The 27,457-nt window shown below is 45.9% G+C and overlaps 1 protein-coding gene across 4 annotated transcripts in view; it reads right to left on the bottom strand.

Moving 5' to 3' along the window:
• Positions 1 to 27,457, bottom strand: part of LOC138304161 (uncharacterized) — a 168,401-nt gene that overhangs the window by 128,262 nt on the left and 12,682 nt on the right. Inside the window, exon 3 of one of the 4 annotated variants that reach the window (XM_069243979.1) lies at positions 14,262 to 14,466. The exons of the other annotated variants lie outside the window; for them this stretch is intronic. The gene's annotated coding sequence lies outside the window, so the exon portion shown is untranslated. The remainder of the gene's footprint in view (positions 1 to 14,261; positions 14,467 to 27,457) is intronic. 4 annotated transcript variants of the gene reach the window in all.

Genomic DNA, 27,457 nt, shown 5'->3' with positions numbered 1-27,457 from the left:
TCTAAGACCTCTGATAATAGCCCCTATGATTATGCCAGTGCTACTACTATAGTAGGGCTTCAATACTTACAGTTTCAATCCTTACTATAGCGATTTCTTTATTTTACCACCATTCCTCAGATCTATATACTGGGGCTGGAGGAAGCAGTAAGCAATAGTTTCGGGGCTGGAATGCATTTGAGTCTGCAAAACTATTAATTTGCATGTTTTAAGGATTTTCACCCTCTCTCCTCTAATCTTTCCCCATAATGAGAAATGTTCCAAATTTACTCCTGACAATGGCAGAAGTAGAAGTTCTTCCAGGGTTGGGAATAAAGTGGTTGGAGGGAAAGTGAACTTGTAAACGCTTAACCGATTTTCACATGAGCAAATCTACATATGCATATTTGCTCATGCTAAAATACAGTTCACAAATATTTTCTAGGAGTACGATTTCCTGGTCTACTGCTGTAAGTTCTTGTGAATTCATGAAAAACACTAATGCAAAGACATACCATGGGTGCACATTTGTGACTTTCTTTAAGAATTGGGTCCCTAATTAGGTCTAGCGTTAACAAAGATGTTTCTATTAAAGTTCTATTTCTCCCTCTATCTATCGGCTGGCTTTACTGTGAGTGATCACATTCTGCAATTCCACAAGGAGCATACTGGCACACAAAGTAATTTTTTTCAGTGCCAGGAACTACTGTGGCAATCAGTGGCATAACAAAACTAGAAAAGGCCCCACTCCAGACTCACTCTAGCCAGGTGCTGTGCGAGGGAGCCTCCTGGACGTGGCTGCGAGGCCTTTGTTACGCCACTGGTGGCAACGTGTGCTTTTTGAGAGCAAAAAGTTTTTTCTTTTTGCCAGTGTTTGCCACAATGGGGAGTGCCTGGCAGCTCTCACAACAATAAAGTGTTACAGAAGCCATGTCAAAACAAGACATGCATTGACGAAACCAAAAGACTCACAAAAAATGTCGGATTGGTTGACTTTGCCAGTGCTTGTTTATTTTCATGCTTCCCAAAATTGTGTTGAAAATGGTTACACTAAGTTTCCTTTAGGAATATTTTTGGGAAATATTAGCATGCATCAATACATTTTACTAAATGACGCTTCAAAGAAATAGCACCTAACATTCCATAGTAGCAAAACGATTTTTTTCTAACTTGCATTTTTTCTGAACATTTTATTTTCAAAGAATCATCACTCTTGCTTACAAGCTTCTGCAAACATTTGGATCTAATCAGAGAGCATTCTGGGAGCATTATACTTATCCTCCTATTGTTAACCTTTTTATACGTGTACATTTTGTTTTGTTTTTAGTGGAACCACAGTCAGTAGTACAGTGTGACCTTAAAACGTTTATTTACAGCGCTCACACTAATAATGAAGGCTTCTCATTAATGAACCATAAATACAAGTTGAACAACATTAACATTAGCTTAACATACATATTACCTCAACTGCAGACCGCTTCCTTCTCTGTAAACTTGCAGCCAAAGGGTTTGTTCTGCAGGGGGTTGGGTCTACTTGTCCCAAGGACAAAATAAACATGAAAACGTGTTGCCCTTGACCCCAAACAATATGTCCCATGTGTCTGACTATAGAAATTCCACATCCCTGATTTAAGGTCTGGTTTGACAATACAGGATTTGATGGGTTGAATGTGTGTGCTTTCACTTTTTTGGCCTGTACCACAACTTATACTCAATACAGGACTGATTTGGTTATGGTGCAAGCTACAGGCCTGATCTGTTTATGAAATGTAACGATAAAGACACTAGGCCTAAAATCTATTGTGAAAAGTGTATGTTAAAATCAGTAGGCATTTAAGTGTTGAGTACTACTTTATAATAAAGCATACCAATGGGTATTTTGTTACATAGACTCTCACAGATTACCATAGTAGGCAACAGTTTTAGTGTTGGCTACCCAGTGTGACAAACCATAAACATAGGTTTGCTACTTGAGAACCCTGGGTAGACCTTATAGGAGAGACAGTATTTTGCTTAGCCGAGTGTAATTTTGTATTTATTTCCTTTCTAATAGTATGACTGTGTCTGATAGTTGCCTTATGGGCAAGCTTACTCTTAAACCTTTAGGCCCGAGTTGGTTATAGTGACAAGCTATAGGTGTGATTGATACACTGGTAAACATTATGTCCAATTCCATGGGGCTCGTCTGCTTATTATGAAACGTTATGCCAATGGCAGGTGGTCTAGCTTATTAATTGTGAAAAGCAATTGTTAAATACCAGTATGCCTTTAACAATTGGTTATTATAACATTATGTAACAGGCCATATGAAGGTATTTTGTTATGTGTAATCTTGCAGATTACCATAGCAGGCAAGGGTTTTGGTGTTGACCTCCTGCTCTGACAAACCCTAGGGGTGGTTTGCACTGTGATGATTCTTGTTAGAACTTGTTGGGAGGGGTTGGGAGGGGTAGCCTACTGTTTTGCCGTCAATATGTTTTACAAACGTTGCAATTTTGTAACTGTAGTCCCATTGATTGGCAGTTTATCGCCACTTGAATAGGCCAGTGTTTAGTGAAGTTTAAAGCCAATGGCAAAGGCTTAATTGGTTCATTGGGAAAAGTCATGAGCGATTTCATAGGTTTTAACTTTCTTTGTTATAACAAACATTATTGTTTTTTTGGATTATGATGTGTCACAGAGCAGATTAAACAGATTAAGCAGATTAGTCAATTTGCGATGTTCCCATACAATCACATACTTAATTATGATATAGTTCGTCATGTAAAAGGTCAATAGTTCACAGTGGCCCAGCCTCACCAAGATGGCTAACGTCAGGGACACTCTGGAGGAGCTCTGGGCACTACCCCTGAGGTGGTGATGGACAGGGGAGTGTCCAGCTTGGTGCCAGAGCAGGGACTTGGGGTCCCTGAACCGGTGTAGATTGGATTATGGATGGAGGGCACCATCTGTGCCCTTCAAAGCATTTCCAGAGGCTCTGGGAGGATACACCTCCCATGCCTGTAACACCTATTTCCAATGGGAGAGGGTGTAACACCCCTTTCCTAAAGGAAATGCATTGTTCTGCCTTCCTAAAATTGAGCTGCTCAATCTCCAGGAAGGCAGAAACGTGTCTGTGAGCTGGCAGGTGCTGGGGCTGCATGGGAAACCTCAGAGAGCACGTTTGGCAGTACTGGGGGGTCATGGTGGAGCCCCCAGGGTGCATGGAATTGGCCCTTCAATACCAGATTTGGATTGGGGATTCGATTTCACAATCTTAGACACCTCACATGGCCATATTCTGAGTTACCATTGTGAAGCTACATATATGTATTGACATATATGTAGTGCACGCTTATAATGGTGTCCCCGCACTCACTAAGTTCGGGGAATTGGCCCTGGACAACATGGGGGCACCTTTGCTAATGCAAGGGTGCCCTCACACACAGTAATTTTGCACCTAGCCTTCAGTAAATGAAGGTTATACATATAGGTGACTTATAAGTTACCTGGTGCAGTGAAAAATCGCTACGAAATAGTATGTGCACTATTTCATTAAAGGTGCAGTGGCAGTCCTGAAAAAGGTTCCTTATGGGTGGCAAAAGAAATGCTGCAGCCCATAAGGATCTCCTGGAACCCCAATGCCCTAGGTACCTAGGTACCATATACTAGGGACTTATAAGGGGGGTCCAGTGTGCCAATCAGAATTGGAATATGGAGTCACTAAACTATAGTGACATATAGAGAGAGCATAAGCACTGGAGTTTTGATTAGCAGAACTCCAGTGACACAGTCAAGCATTCTGACAACACATATAGGCCACCAACTATGAGCACTGGGGTCCTGGCTAGCAGATCCCAGTGAGACAGTAAAAACACACTGACAAACAGGCATTAATTGGGAGTACTATGCCAAGAAAGATGGTACTTTCCTACATAGTCCCCAACCATTTAGACCAAATCTTATCATATTTCCTCGGGCAGCCCCTCACCTGATATACAGGACGTTTCATTCAGGCACAGCAATCCATCCCCAGCCTCCACTTTGATAGGGAAGGAAGGGTGCTCATTACCCACCGTGTAGCAATATCTCCGTTAGCTATGAGCAGTGCCTTGCCCAATAGCATTTTTAGAGCTCGTGAGCCATCAACGCCCTCCATTACCCCCAGAAGGACCAACGCATCCAGAACGCCTCTGCACGCCTCATCCTGGACATCCCCCGCCACTGCCACATCACAAGCCATCTGAGGGACCTGCACTGGTTCCCAGTCAACAAGAGAATCACCTTCAAACTCCCCACCCACGCTCACAAAGCACTGCACAACACCGGACCGGAATACCTCAACAAACAGCTCTCCTTCTACACCCCGACCTGGCATTTCCGTTCCGCTAACCTCACCCTTGCACCGTACCACGTGTCCGCAGAACTAAAACTGTCGGCAGATCATTCTCGCACCTCGCCGCCAAGACGTGGAACACTCTTCCCACCCACCTGCGTCAGACCAAAGATCTCCTTATCTTCAGGAATCTTCTCAAGACCTGGCTGTTCGAGCAGTAGCAGCACCTCACCCCCCACCTCAGCGTCTTGAGACCCTCACGGGTGAGTAGTGCGGTTTACAAATTCCAGATTGATTTATTGATTGATTGCTCAACGGGGAGGGCTCAAGAGCAAGTTCGAACACTGTGGAGAGTCTCTTCAGCATTTGTGACCAATAACGTGTAATAACGGGGCTGGACCAGACCAAATGGAAGAAGTCAGCAGGTGAGTGGGAGCACCTATTACAGTGTGGATTAGATCGTAGCCTGCTTGGTAGAGCCTGTTGGGGGTTAGGTATGCACTGTGCAGATAATATGTTTTTATCAAGCGTAATTTGCCTGATATGCTAATAGTATGGGGTGCCATCAACGTATCCCTCTTCAGGCCTCATCATCCATCTGTCCGATCCAGGTTTTCCAACTGGAGCCAAGGGCTGGAGAGATGGAGAGGCATTTAGCACCAAGGAGTGCCCCCCCCACACCAAGGGTCCCCATCATCATCTTGGCCTCCTTGGGGCTGAATTCAGGTATAGGAGTATCTTTGGGAATATGTACAGTCAGTGCATGTCTCAACTGTAGGTATTTATGGAATTGTGTCTTAGCCAGTGCATATATCTGCTGGAGTTTCTGAAAGGACATCATGTGAATGCTTTCCCTGATGTGACCTACCAACGTGAGGCTGATGGCATCCCATCTTGAGAATCCCTCCAGGGCCGCTACTTCCCACAGCCATGTACCATGCCTTAACGGAGTGTAGTTAGTGATCTGGCTCCACCATCCCGTATGTTTTTGAGCTGAGCACCACCCGCTAAGAACCTGGCTTGTTATCTCAGGAATAGTCTTGGGGATGGGGCTTTCGTACAACATATCCATGATGGGTGAAAAACCCATCATTGACAGCTCTGGGCGGTAGGCCGGGTCATCACAACCCCCGTAAGCCAATTATTGATGGTCAATGTTTGCATGGCTAAATGGTAGAAGTATAGGTTTGACATGCCCAAGCTGCCTTCATGGGTGTCTCGCTGGCAAACATCCCAAAAATGCGTCATCTGCTATTGTGCCAGACGAATCTGCGAGCAACTGCGTCCATCTGTTGGAACCACTGCCGTGGAAGCTGAATGGGGAGATTCTGGAGGATATAAAGGAAATGAGGTAGAATTATCATTTTGTATAGTGCTATTTGGCCCATTATATTCAAAGACACTGTTTGCCATCACCCGAGGTCGGTCTTTACTCTCTGGGCAAGGGGAGTGATATTTAGGGACCAGGTTGTGGAAGTGAAGCTAAGGCGCCAGATGGGGATATGTGATTGCCAGTCTAAGGTGTCGTGGGAGCCAGCGAGAGGGATCAGGAGAGATTTTTGGTGGTTCACTCAGAGGCTGGAGGCCGAAGACCTGGAGTAAGTAAAGGCATCTGAGACTGCTCACCGATGGGTAGCATAAATAAAGTAGGAAATTGTCAGCATATATCGAGCAACGCGGTCTTCTTCTCCTCCTGCCAATTGCCATCCACTAAGAAAGGCATCTCGTTGAATTGAGTGTGCCAGGGGTTCTATGGCAAGGGTGAAGAGGAGTGGGAATAGAGGGAGCTCTGCCGCGTCCCCCTACTAACAGGAAAGGCCTCTGAACCCACCCCGTTGACATGAACACAAGCTCTTGGTGTTTGTTATAGAAGTTGCACCGTACGATGGAAGGAGCGCCTCAATCCCATTTTCCGGAGAACTAGGTCTAGGTATCCCCAGTCCACTGACTCAAATGCCTTTTTCGAAGTCTATTAATAGTAAGGCCAGAGGATAGGGGAGTGTGTGTTGATGTGCCAAGGCCACATACAACCTTCGCAGGCAATGCCAAGTGCCACGGATGGGCATAAATCCGCATTGATCAGAATGGATCTGATGGTGCAAGACTGCCTTCAGGCCAGTAGCTAGGATAGCGGCGTATATCTTTACTTCTCCATTTATTAGCGAGATAGGTCGGTAAACAGAACGAGACACAGGATGGGGTCGGGATTTTGGGAGTACTGCAATTGTGGCCTGATCCAGGTCACACGGCAGAACGCCTCTTTGTAGGGCCTCGTTATAGAGGTCATGGAGGTGTGGTATCAATATGTCGCTAAATTTGGAATAGTATTCAGCAGGGTAACCATCCAGGCCGGGGGTCTTCAGGGCTGTAATATCCTCACCAATATCTTTGGGCATTATGGGCCCTTCTAGGGTTCGAATGACAGAGGCTAGGAGATAAGACAAAGATACCTCTTTCAATCGTTGTTCAAGTAGAGGTTATGCTGTGGGGGGTGGTATGAGTTATCCCGGCTGCATGCACCACCTCAGGAATCACCCTCTCCCAGCCAATACAGCAGTTTGCTATTTTTGTCTCCCCAGCCATATAGGTTTCCTTGGGAGGTGTAGGAAGGTAGCCTCTTTCTAGCCTTGTTACCTCCCCACTTTTGGCATGTTTGTGAGTATATGTCAGGGTGTTTTTACTGTCTCACTGGGATCCTGCTAGCCAGGACCCCAGTGCTCATAAGTTTGTGGCCTACATGTGTTCCCTGTGTGGTGCCTAACTGTATCACTGAGGCTCTGCTAACCAGAACCTCAGTGTTTATGCTCTCTCTGCTTTTAAAATTGTCACTGCAGGCTAGTGACTAATTTTACCAATTCTGATTGGCACACTGGAACACCCTTATAAATCCCTAGTATATGGTACCTAGGTACCCAGGGTATTGGAGTTCCAGGAGATCCCTATGGGCCGCAACATTTCTTTTGCCACCCATAGGGAGCTCTGACAATTCTTACACAGGACCGCCACTGCAGCCTGAGTGAAATAACGTCCATGTTATTTCACAGCCATTTTACACTGCACTTAAGTAACTTATAAGTCACCTATATGTCTAACCCTCACTTAGTGAAGGTTAGGTGCAAAGTTACTTAGTGCGTGGGCACCCTGGTACTAGCCAAGGTGCTGCCACATTGTTCAGGGCAAATTCCGGACTTTGTGAGTGCGGGGACACCATTACACGTGTGCACTACATATAGGTCAATACTTATATGTAGCGTCACCATGGTAGCTCCGAACATGGCCATGTAACATGTCTAGGATCATGGAATTGTCACCCCAATACCATTCTGGTATTGGGGGGACAATTCCATGCATCCCCGGGTCTCCAGCATAGAGCCCAGGTACTGCCAAACTAACTTTCCGGGGTCTCCTCTGCAGCTACCGCTGCTGCCAACCCCTCAGACAGGTTTCTGCCCTCCTGGGGCCTGGGCAGCCTGGTCCCAGGAAGGCAGAACAAAGGATTTCCTCTGAGAGAGGGTGTTACACCCTCTCCCTTTGGAAGTAGGTGTGAAGGGCCTGGGAGGAGTAGCCTCTCCTGGCCTCTGGAAATGCTTTGAAGGGCACAGATGGTGCCCTCCTTGCATAAGCCAGTCTACACTGGTTCAGGGATCCCCCCAGCCCTACTCTGGCGCAAAACTGGACAAAGGAAAGGGGAGTGACCACTCCCCTGACCAGCACACCTCCCAGGGGAGGTGCCCAGAGCTCCTCCAGTGTGTCCCAGACCTCTGCCATCTTGGATGCAGAGGTGTGAGGGCACAATGGACAGCTCTGAGTGGCCAGTGCCAGCAAGTGATGTCAGAGACCCCTTCTGATAGGTGCTTACCTTTCTCTGTAGCCAATCCTTCTCTGAGGGCTATTTAGGGTCTCTCCTGTGGGCATCTCATGAGATAACGAATGCAAGAGCTCACTAGAGTTCCTCTGCACTCCCCTCTTCGACTTCTGGCAAGGATCGACCGCTGACCGCTCCAGGACGCCTGCATAACCGCAACAAAGTAGCAACAAGACTGCCAGCAACATTGTAGCGCCTCATCCTGCCGGCTTTCTCGACTGTTTCCTGGTGGTGCATGCTCTGAGGGCTGTCTGCCTTCACCCTGCACTGAAAGCCAAGAGGAAATCTCCTGTGGGTCGACGGAATCGTCCCCCTGCCAACGCAGGCACCAAACTTCTGCATCACCGGTCCTCTGGGTCCCCTCTCAACCTGACGAGCGTGGTCCCTGGAACACAGGAGCTGGGTCCAAGTGTCTTCGACAGTCCAGTGGCCCTTCTGTCCAAATTTGGTGGAGGTAAGTCCTTGCCTCTCCACGCCAGACAGTAATCCGGTGTACTGCGTCGACTGCAGCTGCTCGGGCTTCTGTGCACTTTTGCAAGACTTCCTTCGTGCGCAGCCTAGCCCAGTTCCCCTGCACTCCGTCCTGCATTGCCCAACTCGCTGAGTTGGACTCCGACATCGTGGGACCCTCCTTTGTGACTCTGAGTCGACCGCTGTCCTCAGATCTTCTAAGTACCTGTTCAGGTGTTTCTGCGGGTGCTGCCTGCTTCTGCATGGGCTCTCCATGTTGCTGAGTGCCCCCTCTGTCTCCTCCTCCAAGGGGCGACCTCCTGGTCCTTCCTGGACCCTAGCAGCACCCAAAATCCTCAACTGCGACTCTTGCAGCTAGCAAGGCTTGTTTGCGGTCTTTCTGTGTGGAAACAACTCTGCATCCTCCAGCACGCCGTGGGACATCTTCTGACCAAAAGAGAAGTTCCTAGCACCTTCCGTTGTCGCAGAATCTTTTGCTTCTTCCACCCGGAGGCAGCTCTTTTGCACCTTCATCCGGGGTTTAGTGGGCTCCTGCCCCCCCTGGACACTTGCGTGACTCTTGGACTTAGTCCCCTTCCTTTACAGGTCCTCAGGTCCAGGAATCCGCCTTCAGTGCTTTGCAGTCAGTTGTTGTCCTTGCAGAATCCCCTATCTCAACTTTACTGTCTTTCTGGGGTAGTAGGGTAACTTTATTCCTACTTTTCAGGGTCTTGGGGTGGGGTATCGTGGACACCCTTAGTGTTTTCTTACACTCCCAGCGACCCTCTACACACTACACTAGGCCTGGTGTCCATTCGTGGTTCTCATTCCACTTTTGGAGTATATGGTTTGTGTTGCCCCTAGGCCTATCTCTCCCTATTGCATTCTATTGTGTTCTACAGTGTTTGCACTACTTTTCTAACTGTTACTTACCTGATTTTGGTTTGTGTGTGTATATTTTGTGTATATTACTTACCTCCTAAGGGAGTATATCCTCTGAGATACTTTTGGCATATTGTCACTAAAATAAAGTAGCTTTATTTTTAGTAACTCTGAGTATTGTGTATTCTTATGATATAGTGCTATATGATATAAGTGGTATATTAGGAGCTTTGCATGTCTCCTAGTTCAGCCTAAGCTGCTCTGCTATAGCTACCTCTATCAGCCTAAGCTGCTAGAACACCTCTAATCTACTAATAAGGGATAACTGGACCTGGCACAAGGTGTAAGTACCACAAGGTACCCACTATAAGCCAGGCCAGCCTCCTACAGGAGGACCACCAAATCAGCTTTGCTTCTTCGAGGAAGAGAGTCCTGATTTCCAATCACACTAGTTACAGGCCATGTTCTTGGCACTCTACACTTCCCTTGTTTAGGTCCCGCTGTAGTGGCAGCGCCTGAGCTTCAAGTTGTGTTGCGGGTACCTGCCTCTTCTTTTCTTGTTGGCGCAGGAGAGCCTTGGTATGGCCACGAACAGCGGTCTTGCCTGCCACCCATAACGTTATATTGGACTGGACCATCTCTGCATTTTCCCAAAAGTAATGCTCAATTTCTGCACGGAGGCCAGCGGAACAGATAGCATCTTGCAAAAACCATGCACTGAGTTGCCACATAAGCCTCTCAGCGAGGTCAGAGGAACCAACGGTCAGGAGTATTGGGGCGTGGTAGAAAATGCCTCGAGTGAGTATCTGTGCCTGAGTGACTAGAGAGAGATCAGTGCCCAGCATAAAGAGCATGTCAATGCGAGCATGTGTGTGATGAGCTGCAGAGGTAGGAGTGTATTGTCGGAAGCAAGGGTGCCAAGTTCGCGACACGTCACACAGGCCAAGACTCGATAACCATTTATTGAGAAGGTTAGATCGCCTGCAGCAGATCTGCAAAGCGGGCCCGTGACATCCAAACTCAAGTCAAGGACAGCATTCACATCGCCCCCAATGATAGTAGGGCCCAAAGGCACCCGAGTTATTATGTCCGTTAATGTAGTGAAGAACGTTTCGAGCACTGTGGGGGCATATACACTGAGGAGGTTGATAGGATGGCCTTCTATCATGCCCGCCAGGGTAATAAATCTCCAATTAGGGTCAGACCATGTCTGGTCTAACACTATGGGGTAACTGTGGTGCAAGGGTATCACAACTCCCCTGGCTCCGTGCCAAAGCCCACATGATATACACGATCAAATCAATATCGGGCAAGGAACGGGCAGAAAGTCCCCATTAGATGTGCTTTTTGTAGGAACAGGATAGATGGGCGAAGACGCCGTGAGTGGCACAGCACCGCCACCCTTTTGATTTTGTCGAGGAGCCCGTTGACATTCCACGACATTATGGTGCAGGGGGCCATGAGGTGTGAGAGAGTGAGAGTTTGTCCATGGAGGACCACATGTCAGAGAGCATCTGAGGTCTATTTGAGGGACCTGCTGTATGAGTTTGAGGTCAAATATTAACAAACTATGGTTAACATACCCCAATATGCCCCCTCCCCATACCTCTCTTTCCAACTGAAGAAGGATTTGTCACCCTTTAACAGTGTCCAACAGTAACAAAAAAGGAAGAGAAAAAAAATAAGGGAGAAAAAGAATTAGACAGTATGGATTGGTGGACACCTCCAGGAAGCAGGATCTCTCTGTCTGTTGCGCCAACTGGCCAGTCCAGCCACCACATCATTTAATTGTGATCAGTTTGATTACTGGGGTTTGACTCAGTCTCAAGCACCCCCCTGCCATCCTCCCCCCCACAGACAAGGGCGTTCGAGTATGTTGGACCAGACTGCAAGGTGCATTTGTATTTTGTTTAGTCGATGGGTTAGGAGAGCCAGAACTAGGTGATCGTGACCCCTGTAGGGTCTTTTGTCTTCCACAGTGAGCTCAAATGCGGGAGCGCTTAGGTCCGGCGCACCCTTCTCGGTCACCCCAGGCACACGGGACAAAACCAGGCCGGAGGGAGCTGCAGCATCGGGGCATGGCTGGAGCCACCGCTCCTCCGTCACCCACTCCCACGCAGACTCGGGGGTATTGAAAAAGGGGGCCTTGCCTGCACGTAAGACATTAAAGCGTGCCAGAAAAAGGAGCATATATTGCAGATGTAGCACTCTCAGTTTCTGTTTGACTTGTACATAAGAGCGTCACCTAGTCTGGACCTCACAAGAGTAGTCTCGGAAGATTAGGATCTTTGAGTTTTGGAAATGTACTCCATCTTGTCAGTGGGCCTCCATCAGAATACAGTCGCAGAAGTTAAGAAACCAGGCAATCTGCATCCTAGAAGGTGCATCCTTTGTGGGGGGGGTGCGGTAAGTGCTCTATGAGCTGGTTTCACAGTGAACCACGAGGACAGTTTATCAAAGGGGATTCATGTCTTGAACCATGCCTCGAGGAAATCACCAGGCCGGGAACACTTGGCTCCTTTCGGAAGGCCAATGAATCACAAACTGTTGCGTCTTAACACGCCGTTGTAATTCATGAGTGTGTGTTAGTAGGCAATTTACCTTGGTCTTTAAGTCTCGAACCTCATCTTCCACTGAGGAGACACGCTGCTCTGCTTCCGTAATATGTGCTGTGATATTTTTAAGGTCCTGGTGTATGAAAGCCATGTCCACTCTTACCTCCCCGATCTTATGTTCAACTGCCACTTGTGAAGACTGAATAGCCTGTAGAATCTTAGCTGTGTCTCCTGTAGTAGGGATTGAGTTTTCCATGTTGTCCCTGCCCGGAGTCCCAGCCGGGGTGGTGAATTTATCAATGCGGGTCTGGGAGGACGAGGGCCGCACCTGCTTCGCCTTCCCCATGGCAGGGATCTTCCAGGTGGGGGGACCGTTTAAATTAGGGGTTCTCCGCCTGATGCACAAGCTTGAGGATGGTTGGGGATGTGTTTATGAGTCCCTTGGGGCACACTCGTAACGATGCTTGGGGGTGCGGAGACTGTGCCTCACTGACCCAGACCGTCCCCCTCCGTCTCTCATGCGTGGGGTGTTGTATCCCCTCCTCCCGCGCTGAGAGTGAGGCGTAACACTGTTGGGGTCTTCCATGGCCCAGGAGGGGTCGAGATCAAGGTTCCGTGGGCCTCAGAATCAGCAGACAGAAAGCGCAATCAAATGGGTCCCAAACAAGTCAGTTTGTTAATCACTGGCATTGGAGAAGGGGAGGAAGGCCACCCCACCCCTCAAAAGTCTTGTCCGGGATTTACTGCCATCTCGGTGCGTGGCTGCGAGGAAAGGTGAGGGGGAGCGGGCCGCCACCGCCCTCTGCAGGGTACTCACTTGCTTATGGGCCTCCCAGCGCGCCAAACCCAGTTGCGCAGTCTATTGGCATTGTAGGCTCGGGTGGCCTAAGGTACTACAGCACAATCTCATCACTTCCTGGGTCATCCCAGCCACACGGGTCTGCCCCCTGGAAGGCAGAAGTCTCCGGGGCCCTCCTTGTCACTGACAAACAGGGCAGCGGCTCTCAATTCAGCCCCAGACCAGGAAGCAGCTGTGGCAGGTGGACACCCCATGACGCACCCCCAATCTGGTCTGGGGGTAGGCCACCTCCACAAGGTCTCCACCGTCCGGGCTCCCAGGGCCGAAGCACACCCGGCGGACCGTGTCACATGGCCGGTTCCACAGCTACGGCTCCCCACCCACTGGGGGCAAGCACCACCCACGGAGGCTCCGGGCCACCCAGCAGCGGGTGCCTGAAGTCTGACCCACCCACAGCAGAATGCAAGGAGTGAAGGGTGGTTTGTCACCGGCCAGCCTCTGAGGCCACCAACCGCCTCCGATCAGCTGCGCCGTTCTCCTCATCCCTATGGGATGTCAGTCACATGCAGAAGTGACGAGGGGCCTCACATCAGGACCACTACATCAGTCAGGAGGATAGCCATCGGTGGTGGGAGTCCGGTAGGCAGTCTTGCGGCATGGATGGCGGCGGATGACGGAGGGGTCCGGACCACTCTTAGAGTGCTACCGCCATCTTGCCCCCCAGGTTTTAACTTTTTACAATGAAACACTATAACAAAGCCAGTAGGACTGACCTATGTGTTAAAGACAACAGGAGTTTAAGCATGGCTTGTAATTACACTGTGCTAAAGCCAGTAGGCGGGTATTTTGTTACATGAAATTTCACAGTTTTCTGTACTAGACAAGGGTTTTGGTGTTGGTGATTCAATTGAACAAAACATATGGATATAATATATGCACTACTTAATCTTTGTTAGGCTTTTTTGGAGAGACAGTACTTTGCAAAGTATAATTTTGAATATATTTGTACTTTTATGACTATACGGCAGATGGTTCCTTTGTCGAACATTTACGCTCAATACAGTAGGACTAAGCTTTAGCCAATTATAAAGGCTACAGACTTGATTGTTTACAATGAAGTTACTATGAAAGCAGTAGGCGTGGCATATTGACTGTGAAAACCATATGTTAAAATCAATAAGCATTTAAGGGTGGATTATTATTTCTCTGAATTAAAGCCTACAGGTGGGTTTTGCTTTCATAGAAAATAACAGATTACCTTTGTGGGCAAGGGTTTTGGTGGGGTAACAGCCTTTACAACGCTGCCTTTACCATGCACACCTTTACCATGATGGTATGTTTTTGCGTCTTTACCAGGTATGGTACTAAGGTAAATTAAATATGGATATCTTTATTTGGAAAAAGAAGATTCCATACTTATTGCTTTATTTCCCTCTAGAAGTTTGGTGAGGTAGATATAATCTGGCTTGTTCTCTTTCCCAGATTGCCTTCACGTATAAAGATGTCTTCATCAGATTCTGATGAGCAGTCAGGGGCAGTTGCACCAGCTCAACCACCTAAGCCTGCCAAGGAATCCTAGGTGTGGCAGTTCTTCGACATGAGGTCAGGTGGCAAAAGGTTCCTGCAAAATATTTAATCTGTTAATATTGCAAGAAGTAGTTCAGCCAAAAAAGCAGAAACAAACAGTTTAGTGTGAGTACCGCAGCATGTGGAGCCACCTCAGATCTTTGAACTTGGAGCCCTTTCTTAAATGCAACTGAGGATACTAGTGTCTTCCAGTTATAAATTAAGTCACATCTGCTGAGTACAACTCAAAGAGACTTCCTTCTCCTCTAAAGCACCAAGGACAATCTGAGGTTCTGCAACCAGTCACATCAAAGCATAGCAGGCGTGTATAGTAGTACAGTGTGAAGATAGTCTGGCCTCTCAATTCACACCTCTCTCTCAGATGACTGGTGTGTGCGGGGAGGGACTGCCCTCTCCTGTCAGACCTTTCTCTCAGATGGCAGGTGTTTATAACAGTTTGTGGGGATTGACAGGCCTGTACTTTCAGACCTCTCTCTTTCAGATAATGGATGTACACAGTTGATTGTGTGGATGGACTGGGCTCTCCTTTCAGACCTCTCTCTCAGATGACAAGTGTGCGCTGTTGTGTGTGGGGAGGGTCTGCCCTCTACTGTCACACCTCTCTCTCAGTTGACGGGTGTGCATAGTTGGGTGTGAGAATGGACTGGTCTCTCCATTCAGCCAAAGTTATTAGCAAACCAAAAAACGCTCTTTCTGTGGAAAAGCAGTCCTAACTATAACTACCTAGTGGCAACCACCACTAGGTAATTTGTAAGGGTAATTTCAAGGTTTAGGGGTGGGTAGTGATAAAGGGTGGTCTGGGTAATTATAGGGATTAGTTGTGGGCAGAGGAAATGGGTAGTAAGGGTAAAGTTAGAGGTGGGTAGTGTTAAAGGGTGGTAAGGGTAACTGTAGTATTTAGGTGTGGTAAGGGAATCTTTAGGGTGTGGGGTGGGTGGTGGTAAAGGGTGGTAGGGATAGTTTTAGTGTTTGGTTAGACATATGGGGTGGTTAGGAGTAAATTAAAAAAGGAGGGATTAGGAGGTTCCCCACAAAAAAGAAAAAAGAAAAAATACACACACACAAACACACACACACACACACACAAAGGCATGCATGCATGGTAAATGCATGCCTGCTAAAGAAATCTGCAGGATGAAGGCTGCATGGCAAAGGCATGCGTGCCACAAGCATTAGTTGTATTAACATACAACTATTTTGGTTAGAACCTATAACAAACAATGGATTTAGAAATGTTGCGCTGTGAGAATCCTTGTTCAGCCCTGTTAGGAAACACAGTATTTTTCTTTGTGAACTGTAATTTTGTATTCATTTGCAATTTTATAACTGTATGCCTGATGATTGCGTTGTGGTCAAGCTTGAGCCTTGTGCAGTGGTCTTGAGTTGGTTATGGTGACAAGCCAATGATAACAGCAATAGCTTAATTTGTGTGCAGGGAAACGTTATGCCAAAGGGCAGAAGTGTGGCCTGTGTATTATGAAAAGATATGAAAAACAAATAAAACCTGATTTATGTAGTGTGAAAAGTATATGGTAATCAAGTATACCTCTAAAAGTATGTTACAGTTCGTAGAAAGGTATTAGGTTACATGTACTCTCACAGATTACCAAAGTAATCAGACACCAACGGTAGTCACACATACAACAAAACGAACCACACCAGCAGAATCGATTATTGCCTATTCGATATAAGATTATGGCCTCTAGTCATCGATATGACAATCATCGAAAGGACCGAAAGTGATCACAACCCTCTTTCTGTCCACACATTAGCCCTAGGTAACCTCCCAGCCACGTCTAACCCCGCAGCAGTAGCACCCGAGGGTATTAACCTGGCCAACAACAAAAGACACCTAAAATGGGTCAATATTGTGGCCCGGCCCGCACTCATCAATGCTGCCAACAACACCCTAAAATCCACACTAAGGGACCTAGAGGCAGGTTCTGCAACACCCCACCAGGAAATTAGCTCAATCCACACCTCCTGCTTTAGGGATATCGCAACCCACTTCTCAGCACCCCCAGCCCATGACGACAAACGACCCAAAGCCAGGCACCGCTGGTTCAACAAAACGTGCCGGTCCCTAAACAAGCGCCTAGTTCAAGCCATTAAATCCAAGGACCCCATCGCCATCCGCGTAGCTAGGAAGTCCTATAAATCTGCAATATGCATAGCCAAGCGTGATCAAGATAGCAAATGGTGGACATCACTCAGCGACGCTGTGCGCGAGAGAAATTATAGTCTGTTCTGGTCCCTGGCAGCGCGAGGCCCCGAAACCAGTGGTTTGGACATCACAACCAATATTGCCCCAAGAGACTGGATAGCCCACTTTAGTAGTCTGTACTCCCCTGATCATGATAGCCCCACCTCTGTTTGTACGGGCCCCCTCCTATTTCACTCGTTAGCACCAACCACCGCAGCACCCCTGTTGTTCTCCCAAAGTGATATAACTTACTCTCTAAGCACTCTAAAACGCGGCAGGGCCCCTGGTTCAGACTGCGTCCCAGCAGACCTATTCTCAACAGACCTAGCATCCTGGTCAAGATATCTCACCATTCTAGCTAACGCAATAGCATCTGGGGCGCCAATTCCCGACTCTTGGAAAGAGGCCATTGTTATTCCAATCTTTAAAAAGGGCGACAGATCTCTTCCCTGTAACTATAGACCCATTAGTCTAATTGACTGTGTCCAAAAAGTCTTCTGCCACTGCCTCCTAGGGAAGATAGAAGAATGGATAATTGACCACGATATCCTTAGCCCCCTCCAAGCCGGTTTCCGAAAGAAGATTTCCACCACTGATCAAGCCCTCAGATTCCTATTATTATATTGGAAAACAGTGTTCATCGGTAAAGGCAGCCTCTATGTAGCTTTCGTGGATCTCAAATCTGCTTTTGACCTAGTACCTCGCAACAAACTGTGGGTCACTCTCTCTCGGATGGGAATCCCGGAACACATCCTTGCCATTTTGATACGACTCCACGAGGACAACTACGCACAAGTCAGGTGGGGCAACAAGGGCCAACTTACCGATAGAATCCACGTCTCTAGGGGTGTGCGGCAAGGTTGCGTACTTGCCCCGACCCTCTTTTCCCTGTACATCAACGAAATTGTCCCCTCCCTCCTCAGACTGCAGGCTGACGCACCTTCACTTGGCACACAAAAAATCCCAGTCTTACTCTTTGCCGATGACACTCTCTTGATATCTAAGACCCCTAGTGGTCTAAGGAAACTCCTTGCGTGCTTCGAGCATTTCTGTTCATCCCAGGGACTCGAAATCAACGCAACGAAAACCAAACTAATGACCCTTAATCCCCACAGATCTTTCAAAGGGAAATTTACTCTAGAGGGCTCCTCACTCGAGAAGGTGGGCATTTTCAGCTACCTGGGCATAACACTCACTGACAACATGTCCTGGAAGCCACACATAGGAAAACAAGCCCTTAAATTAAGACAAACAACTGGGGCTCTACTAAAAAACTTCTCTCACACACAAAACCAATTCGCCCAGCATTACAATTATACGAAGCCCAGGCAGTTTCCTCAGCGCTCTACGGGGCTGAACTTTGGGGTTATACCAAAACCCAAGACCTAACCACCGCTGAAAACAACTTCTTAAGAAACCTTGTGTCCCTTCCGCTAAGCACCCCACTGTTCCCTCTTTTCAAGGACCTCGGCATCAAACGCATTGGTCACAAAGCCCGCCTGCGACCTCTGCTGTACTGGCGGCGTCTCTGGACCACTCCGGAACTTGTCATCTTCACCGAAGCTCTACAGGTCATCCTAAAAGCCGACCACCTGCACAGAATCCCCTGGCTACGATCCATCAAGGATTTACTCCACTCTATCGGGCTCGATGATCTCTGGAACTCACCAGCCACGTCAGTCTTTCCCTCGAAAAGCGAACTAAAGAAACTTTACTGGCAAAGGGCCAACAACGAAGACACTCGGGCTGCACTCCACACTACATTATCTTGTGACTTTGCCAACCTAAAAGAGTCATGCAAGTACGAAACTTTTTGGGACCTAATCACGGCCCCAAGGGAAAGGAAACTGTACTTCCAGCTCCGCATTGGAACACTCCCACTAAGACTTTTCACCAGCAGCTGGTCACACAACGAATCCACCGCATGCCCTGCTTGCAAAGCCCCCGTGGAGAATCTCCCTCACCTCCTTTTTGCATGCCCCGCGTATACTGCCCCCCGTAGGAAATGGCTGGCCCCGGCATGCAGACTACTGGGAGCACGCTGCTCTGCGCTAGCTCTGCGAATCCTTAGATCAGACACCAGACCAACGCTAGTGATCGCTATCGCCAAATTCCTCGGAGCTAGTTGGCTTATTAGAGGGAAAACTCTCCTGGACAAAGACTCCAAATAAGACTGTCCCAACATCCTGCAGAGTGCATTTCACTTCATTTCATTTTTTCTAATTTCATTCCATTTTATTCTATCTCATTTTTATTCCATTTTAATTTTTATTTATATTTCATTCCCTTTTATCACCATATTTACCTGCAATTTTATTTTATCATGTGCATTTATTTGTATTTATTACTGCTCGCGCTTTTTTGGCTCTTGTAGCCGCAATAAAGCTTCTTTGAATTGAATTGATTACCAAAGTAGGCAAGGATTTTGGTGTTGGTCACACTCCCACAAACTGAGGGAGCACAATTTCACCATGATTACTTTTATTAGGCCCTCTTGAAAGGTGTATATTGTTTGGGCAACTATAATTTTGTACACATGTGTAATTTAACAACTGCACGCTGTAGGAGGTGGACCTGGCTTATAGTGGGTACCAATGGTACTTACACCTTGTGCCAGGTCCAGTTATCCCTTATTAGTAGATTAGTAGTGTTCTAGCAGCTTAGGCTGATAGAGGTAGCTATAGCAGAGCTACTTAGGCTGAACTAGGAGACATGCAAAGCTCCTACTCTATCACTTATATCATATAGGTACTGTATCATAGGAAACACAATACTCAGGGTTACTAAAAATAAAGGTACTTTATTTTAGTGACAATGTGCCCAAAATATCTCAGAGGATATACTCCCTTAGGAGGTAAGTAAAATACAAAAAATATACACACAAACCAAAAGCAGGTAAGTAAAACAGTCAGCAAATAGTGCAAACATTGTAGAATACAATAGGCCTAGGGGCAACACAAACCATATACTAAGAAAGTGGAATGTGAACCACGAATGGACCCCTAGGCTAGTGTAGTGTGTAGAGGGTCGCTGGGAGTGTAAAAAAACACTAAGGGTTTCCAAGATACCCAACCCCAAGACCCTGGAAAGTAGGAGTAAAATACTGCTATTTCCTCAGAAACACACTAAAGTTGTGATAGAGGATTTTGCAAAGACCACAACAGACTGCAAAGCACTGAAGATGGATTCCTGGACCTGGCGACCTGCAAAGGAAGGGGACCAAGTCCAAGAGTTGTGAGAGTGTCCAGGGGGGAAAGGAGCCCACTAAACCCCGGATGAAGGTGCGAAATGGCTGCCTCTGGATAGAAGAAGCTGAAGATTCTGCAACAACGAAAGATGATAGGAACTTCTCCTTCGTGCAGAAGATGTCCCACGGAGTGCTGGAGGATGCAGAGTTGTTTCCTTGGCAAAATACCGCAAACAAGCCTTGCCAGCTGCAAGAGGTGCGATTGAAGAAAAAGGGTGCTACCCGGGCCCAGGAAGGACCAGGATGTCGCCACTTGTGAGAGGAGACAGAGGGGGCTCTCAGCAACGTAGAGAGCCCACGCACAAGAAGGTAGCACCTGCAGAAGTACTTGAACACGGGTTCAAGAAGTCTGAACACGGCGGTCATCTGAACACTGCAAAAGAGGGTCCCACGAAGCCGGAGATCAACTCAGGGAGCTGAGCATCGCTGGACATAGTGCTGGGGACCTAGGCTTGGCTGTGCATGAAGGATTTCGTGGAAATGTGCACAGAAGCCCTAGCAGCTGCAGTTCACGCAGGGCACAGGATTACTGTCTGGAGAGGGGAGGCAAGGACTTAACTCCTCCAAATTTGGACAGTTGGACCACTGGACAGTCTGGGTCACTTGGGTCCACCACCTGTGTTCCAGGGGCCACGCTCGTCAGGATGAGAGGGGTCCTAGAGTACCAGTGACGCTGAAGTTTGGTGCCTGCTGAAGCAGGGGGAAGATTCAGTCGACCCACTGGAGACTTCCTGGTGGCTTCCAGTGCAGGATGAAGGCAGGCAGCCTCCAAAGCATGCACCACCAGGATACAGTCGAGAAAGCCGGCAGAATTAGGCGCTACAATGTCGCTGGTAGTCTTCTTGCAACTTTATTGCAGTTTTGCAGGCTTCCTGGAGCAGTCAACGGTTGATACTTGGCCTCGAAGAGAGAGGAGCAGAGGAACTCTGGTGAATTCTTGCATGTCGTTATCTGAGGAAAAGCCCACTGGAGAGACGCTAAATAGCCCTCAGAGGAGGATTGGCCACCTAGTTAGGTAAGCACCTTTCAGGAGGGGACTCTGACGTCACCTGCAGGCACTGGCCCCTCATGACTCCAGAGTGCCCTCACACCTCTGGATCCGAAATGGCAGAGGTCTGAGACACACTGGAGGAGCTCTGGGCACCACCCCTGGGGTGGTGATGGACAGGAAGTGGTCACTCCCTTTTCTTTTGTCCAGTTTCACGCCAGAGCAGGGACTGGGGGTTCCCTAAACCGGTGTAGCCTGGCTTATGCAAGGAGGGCACCATCTGTGCCCTTCAAAGCATTTCCAGAGGCTACCCCTCCCCAGCCTTTAACACCTATTTCCAAAGGGAGATGGTGTAACACCCTCTCTCAGAGGAAATTGTTTGTTTTGCCTTCCTGGGACTGGGCTGCCCAGACCCCAGGAGGGCAGAACCATGTCTGTGGGGTAGCAGCAGCGGTAGCTGCAGAGAAAACCCCAGAGAGCTGATTTGGCAGTACCCGTGGTCCATAGTGGAGCCCCGAGGATGCATGGAATTGGCACCCTAATATCAGATTTGGCATGGGGGGACAATTCCATGATCTTAGACATGTGACATGGCCATATTCGGAGTTACCATTGTGAAGCTACATATGGGTATTGACCTATATTTAGTGCACGCATGTAATGGTGTTCACACACTCACAAAGTCTGGGGAAATGGCCCTGAACTATATGGGGGCACCTTTGCTAGTACAAGGGTGCCCCCACACTTAATAACTTTGCACCTAACCTTCAGCAAGTGAAGGTTAGACATATAGGTGACTTATACGTTATTTAAGTGCAGTGAAAATGGCTGTGAAATAACATGTGCGTTATTTCACTCAGGCTGCAGTGGCAGTCCTGTGTAAAGGTTTGTCTGAGCTCCCTAGGGGTGGCAACAAAAATGCTGCAGCCCATAGGGATCTCCAGGAACCCCAATACCCTGGGTACCTAGGTACCATATACTAGGGAATTATAAGGGTGTTCCATTGTGCCAATTGAGAATGGTAAAAGTGGTCACTAGCCTATAGTGACAAATGTAAAGGCAGAGAGAGCATAAGCACTGAGGTTCTGATTAGCAGAGCCTCAGTGACACAGTTAGTCACTACACAGGCATACACATTCAGGCCACAAACTATGAGCACTGGGGTCCTGGCTAGCAGGATCCCAGCGAGACAGATAAAACACACTGACATATACTCACAAACAGGCTAAAAGTGGGGGTAACAATGCTAGAAAGAGGCTACCTTCTCACACACGTGTCATGGTTGCCAGTTTATGCACACTTCAGTAGGCCAGTGTTGTATGTAGTGTCAAGCCATTGGTAAAAGCTAGAGGCTTATCGGTTCACTAGAAAACGGTATGTCAGATTCCTTAGGTGTGAACCGTTTATAATGAAAAGTTAGGGCACAGCAAGCAGGACTTACTTACTGTGAAGTGCATGTGCTAAAAACAATAGTTTTTAAGGGGAATTGTTATTACATTTTGCTAAAGTCTAAAGGCAGATATTTTGGTACATCCAGCAGAATACCTTAGTAGGAAAGGTCTTTGCAGTGGGTAACCTACCCAAAGAAACCATAGGGATAGATTACTTTGGTTAATTAATGGTAATCCTATAGTGAATCCTAGTTTGTTTTAATGGGATAACAGGAGTTAGCTTAGCCTCTGGCTTGCAGACTCGTCCCCCCGTCACCTAGTGACTTTTGACCTACTTAGCTTACTCTGTCTTAGCCTATTTAATTATTTAATTCATCTAAGATGGCTGCCTTGTTTATAGTTAGGCCACTTGTTATGTTTTGCATTATCAGTGCCACCGCGCTAAGGCGTCAAGATCAAGCAGTAAAGACAGACAAACAGTAGGTGTTCACACTTAGGGATTTTCCCTCTCTATACTTTCGAGGGATTGTTTATATTAATTACCATCCCAAGCATGTCTGTTATCTATTTTTTGGGAACACACCTACGTCAGGGGTTCTGGTAGATCTGTATAAATACATCGCAATTTAGACAGATAATCAGAGGGATTCCGACCGGAAGGCATTGCCACCATCGCTGATATCGATGCTGCACATCATGTTGACGCTGACCCAGTCTTCGTGTCCCTACGGACTCTGAGATAGAGACCTCGTTCCAAGGTAACGAGGGTTGGGGGCTCCTCTCATGGAGATGGCATTGGCAGATTAGGTTTAGCAAACCCAGCTCTCCTTTAGGTAGGAGGTTAGGCCTATTACATTAGGGTATTAGGGCTCATTACATCTCTTATGTCTTTTACATGCATTGCAAGATGGTGGGGGTCTTTGTAATAATGACTCTCGTCTCCACAATTCTGTTTCTTGCACTATTCATTATCCTAATCATTGCAGCCCATGCAACTTATCGCAAATTGCAGTTATGTTAAATAAAAACTATTGAAACTTTACTGCATCTTTGTCATTGCCTGTGTTTGTATGAGACATGATATATCTGTGGGAAAGGGGTAATCTCCATTTAACCCTGACACTCCCTGAGATGTCTTATTCTCGAGTCCATGCGTAAAGGCTGCCACAAATCACCTTTTACTACTGTGTTTCTGGTGAGGTGCTGCTAGAGAGCCGGTAAGGTTGGGACAACAGTTGCGATTTGTTGTAGGACAGTCATAGTCGCCTACAAGCAAAAGTACTGTCATCCTTTAACCAGCAGTCTTGCCTAGAGCAAGAGTCCAAACTACGACAATCCTTATTAGGCTCTATTAGTAGGGATGTTATACTGTTTGACAACTGCACTTTGTACATATTTGTACATTTATTATGGTATACTTGATGGTTGCCTTGCAGAAGAGCTTATAAACATAGTAGGTCTGAGTTGGCTATGGTGACAAGCCAATGATAACAGCTAGAAGCTGGACTGGTTCACTAGGAATAAATATTTGATCTGGTCACATGTGTACATCCACCTCAAAATCAGTTTCACGGCTAGTAGACCATCACAAAACCATAGTATTATATGCCATCATAATGAATGAGCATTCTGGTCTGACATCACAAAGTGTAAGAGCCAGATCTATGATATCACAGATTATAAACATTCTGCACTAACTGGATGATAATTACAATCCTGAAAAAAAGACAGCCAACAGCACTAATTTAATTCCATTTGGCTACAAAGTACACCAACGTACACTTTTTAACACATTTTCCTTCAAATTAACCAAAATCTCCATTAACTATAAAATTTGATTTTTCAATATAAAATGGAACATAACTTTCAAGTATAAAAACAATGCCAACAGGGAAGATATTCATAGGATTTGGGCGCTCACAGTAAGTCCAATCAAGTAATAGTCCAATAAGTTTATGGTATGGTGCTCATGACAAGAGGATCTCCCTTAGTCCTCCCATGTTTCAAGGCAAACACACAGAAAAAGAACAGGTGTCAGAGCACTCATGATATTCCTAATTAGGAGTATTGATGTATCCAGTCTTCTTAGTCAATCAATCACCGACTCATGTTCATCTCAGAGTCCAGATTTTATTCTCAATGTATGGAACTCTCCATAAGTATAGTACAGTACAGCCAACACGTGTTTCATCCCATGAGAAGTTAATCTCTTAAGGACTTCATCAGGGCTGCAAATAGACAAAATAATAGCGTCTACATATGTGGTAACGAGCGTTGATCAAAACAGAGACCATATCAGCACCCAAAGTGACAATAGTGCAATGTAACAGGGCAAGATATAATGTGACTTTTGTGATATTCGTAAAAAATTATTAGTGGTTAAGATAAAACAGTATAGACCGACAATTTTTATATATCCGTTCAAAAGAGGGTGAAATGTACGAATCAGTCATCTGTTATTAAAGCTTTAGTTAACTATTGATTATACATGTCATGTACCATATAGGTTTATATAATAAGAATGTGCACGTCACCAAAAGAAGACAAAATGGAGTGAGACGCCCTATGAGCAAGGCAGAAAAAAGATCCAGGTTTTATGTAGAGATTATAAAACAAAACCCAGAATATATAGAAAACTAAACTAGAGATTATACAAGCAGAAGTAAATAAAATAAATAAATCAAGGAAAACCTAAACTAATCTGTCGTTATCCCATTAAGGCATCTCATCTGTGACATACCTTAATAAAATTAATTAGTTTAGTAGCGAAATATCCAAACAGGGCCATTGAGCAACCTGTCGAGATCCCAAAAAGAAAAAGGGGGGGAGAACAATCAGTCTTAAATAAGGTCCATATCAGGTATAGAGTATAAAATCCAAGCAATTAAGTAAGACAACTCACAAATATACATACACCGACCTTAAGTTCTATGTTGCATCCAAAATAAAGTTGCACCGAGGTAAATTCCATATCAATCTACAAAAAAGAATTATAGACATGAATCTATCATGCTAAGGTAAGCGTCACCGTGTGGATTCTATGTCAAAAAAGAAAAGAAGAAAAGAAACACAAAAAACAAGAAAAAACCCCGATGCCGAACCTCGAACAAACGGAGCCAATCCAGATGTTACAAACCAATACACCACTCACCTTCTGTGATAGAATATCAAACTTATATATGGGGAACCGAAACGGAGTCAAAATGCATCCCGCTACGTCCCAGTCACAATGTGCCGCATCTCGTCTAAACGCCCGAGAAAGCCGTCCCTTTTTAAAAAGGAACTGTATCCGCGGGAATGATTGGAGTGGAAGACGGACTTTAACTAAAAACCATGGGCGCCATATTGTAATGACTAGGACTATCCGTAGAACGTTGATTATACCATATCGGGTACTTAATGTTCTAAAAATTCACCCGTTATCAATCGATATGCCACATGAGAGAAGCAAAAACGGTCTATACTGCAAAGTGAAGTGTCCAAATTACGAAATGTCGATTCTTAACAATATGAGTAGCAAGCATACTGCTAATAAGGTAGATATAAAAGAAATACTGGACAAAGGTTTCTTTAACCTTGTTAACTATTAGAATAGGGGGAAAGAAAAACGGGGGGTCTTAAAACCCAATCATAATAAATATCCCTCATCTTAATAAGGATAATAATAACTATCTATAGTCATAAATTTAGAATAAGCCAAAATATACAATCAGAAATGGGATGGGAAATAGCAAATGATCGCACTATAACCAAAAAGGAGGATAAGAGTGAAGTACATATTCAAAACATATATACCTATTGATAAGATCTGTAGTAACAACACTTTATCTATGAGAAATCATGATATAAATATGTCGGAGATGGGATAGAAAAAACATGTGGTCATTAATACAAAAAAGAGAAGGGGATGAAAATAAAATAACATTTACATCACATATAACATGATATGTCTGTTGCAGGGACAGCTCATAAACAGTGACGTAAGGACGTCTTTAAAAGAGAGATAACATAGTAGCCTCATCAGTTGCAATGAGTCAATAATGAAATTCAAATCACATTGAATGCATTTGGACATGCGTAAAGAGCTGAAATTGATACTAGTACCAAGTCTATTATATTGAAACAATGTATACTTCGAATCAACTATACGTACAAATTATACAGCAATATCATTGTATAAAGACCCCGTACGCTGCCTCAGTAACAATCATTGACATGGATACATATCTAATGAAATGACATACGGATACAATCATTATGGAAATCCATAAGTATCACATGAACCTACATTGTAGTCCAGCCATGATTGAAGATAAGATGTTAGTCACCTAAGTAGTACTCCATCTCAAAATTGGTGTTCAGGCCATCCTCCACAGCTCTGAGTTTTAAAATCCAATAGCATTCCCTTCTTCTAAGGGCTAACTCCCTGTTACCACCCCGAGGGTCTCTTTCAATGAGATCAAACCCAAAAAATTCAAAACCACATGAGTTGTTACGTTCAGGGCATAGCCGCATGTGATTTACAATGGGATATCTCCCATCATCCTGTCTGAGGGCTCTGAAATGTTCACTTGCTCTAGTTTTTAGTGATCTAATGGTGCTGCCTATATAATACAGGCCACACTTGCATACGATCATATAAATGACAAAATTACTGTCACATGTGATATTGTAGTTAATATTAAATGAAATTCCAGTGGAGCTCATGAAGGAGGAGATGCCAGATTTTGCCCATCTACACATGCCACAGTGTCCACACTTGAAAAAACCCTTATTACGTTTACTAAGCCAATCATTGTGTCTCAGTTTAGTGCGGAAACTAGGGCATAGGATGTTCTTAAGAGTTCTACCCCTCCTAAAAGTAAAAACCGGGGTCCTAGGAATCATTTTCTTAAAGTTAGGGTCAGCTGTAAGAATATTCCAATGTCTATTCATACATTTCTTAAGAAGCATAGCTGGTTTCGTATAGTTAACTATACAACGAATGGTGTCATCTCTAGGTCTAGATTTCTGACATAATGTATCCGATCTCTTCAGACGCATTGCCCGAGATATTACGCATGTCCAAATGCATTCAATGTGATTTGAATTTCATTATTGACTCATTGCAACTGATGAGGCTACTATGTTATCTCTCTTTTAAAGACGTCCTTACGTCACTGTTTATGAGCTGTCCCTGCAACAGACATATCATGT

The sequence above is a fragment of the Pleurodeles waltl genome, chromosome 7, assembly GCF_031143425.1.
Source record: "Pleurodeles waltl isolate 20211129_DDA chromosome 7, aPleWal1.hap1.20221129, whole genome shotgun sequence".
NCBI classification, from domain to species: Eukaryota; Metazoa; Chordata; class Amphibia; order Caudata; family Salamandridae; genus Pleurodeles; species Pleurodeles waltl.
Note: the sequence above shows the minus strand (reverse complement) of the source record. Positions and strands in the feature narration are given on the sequence as shown.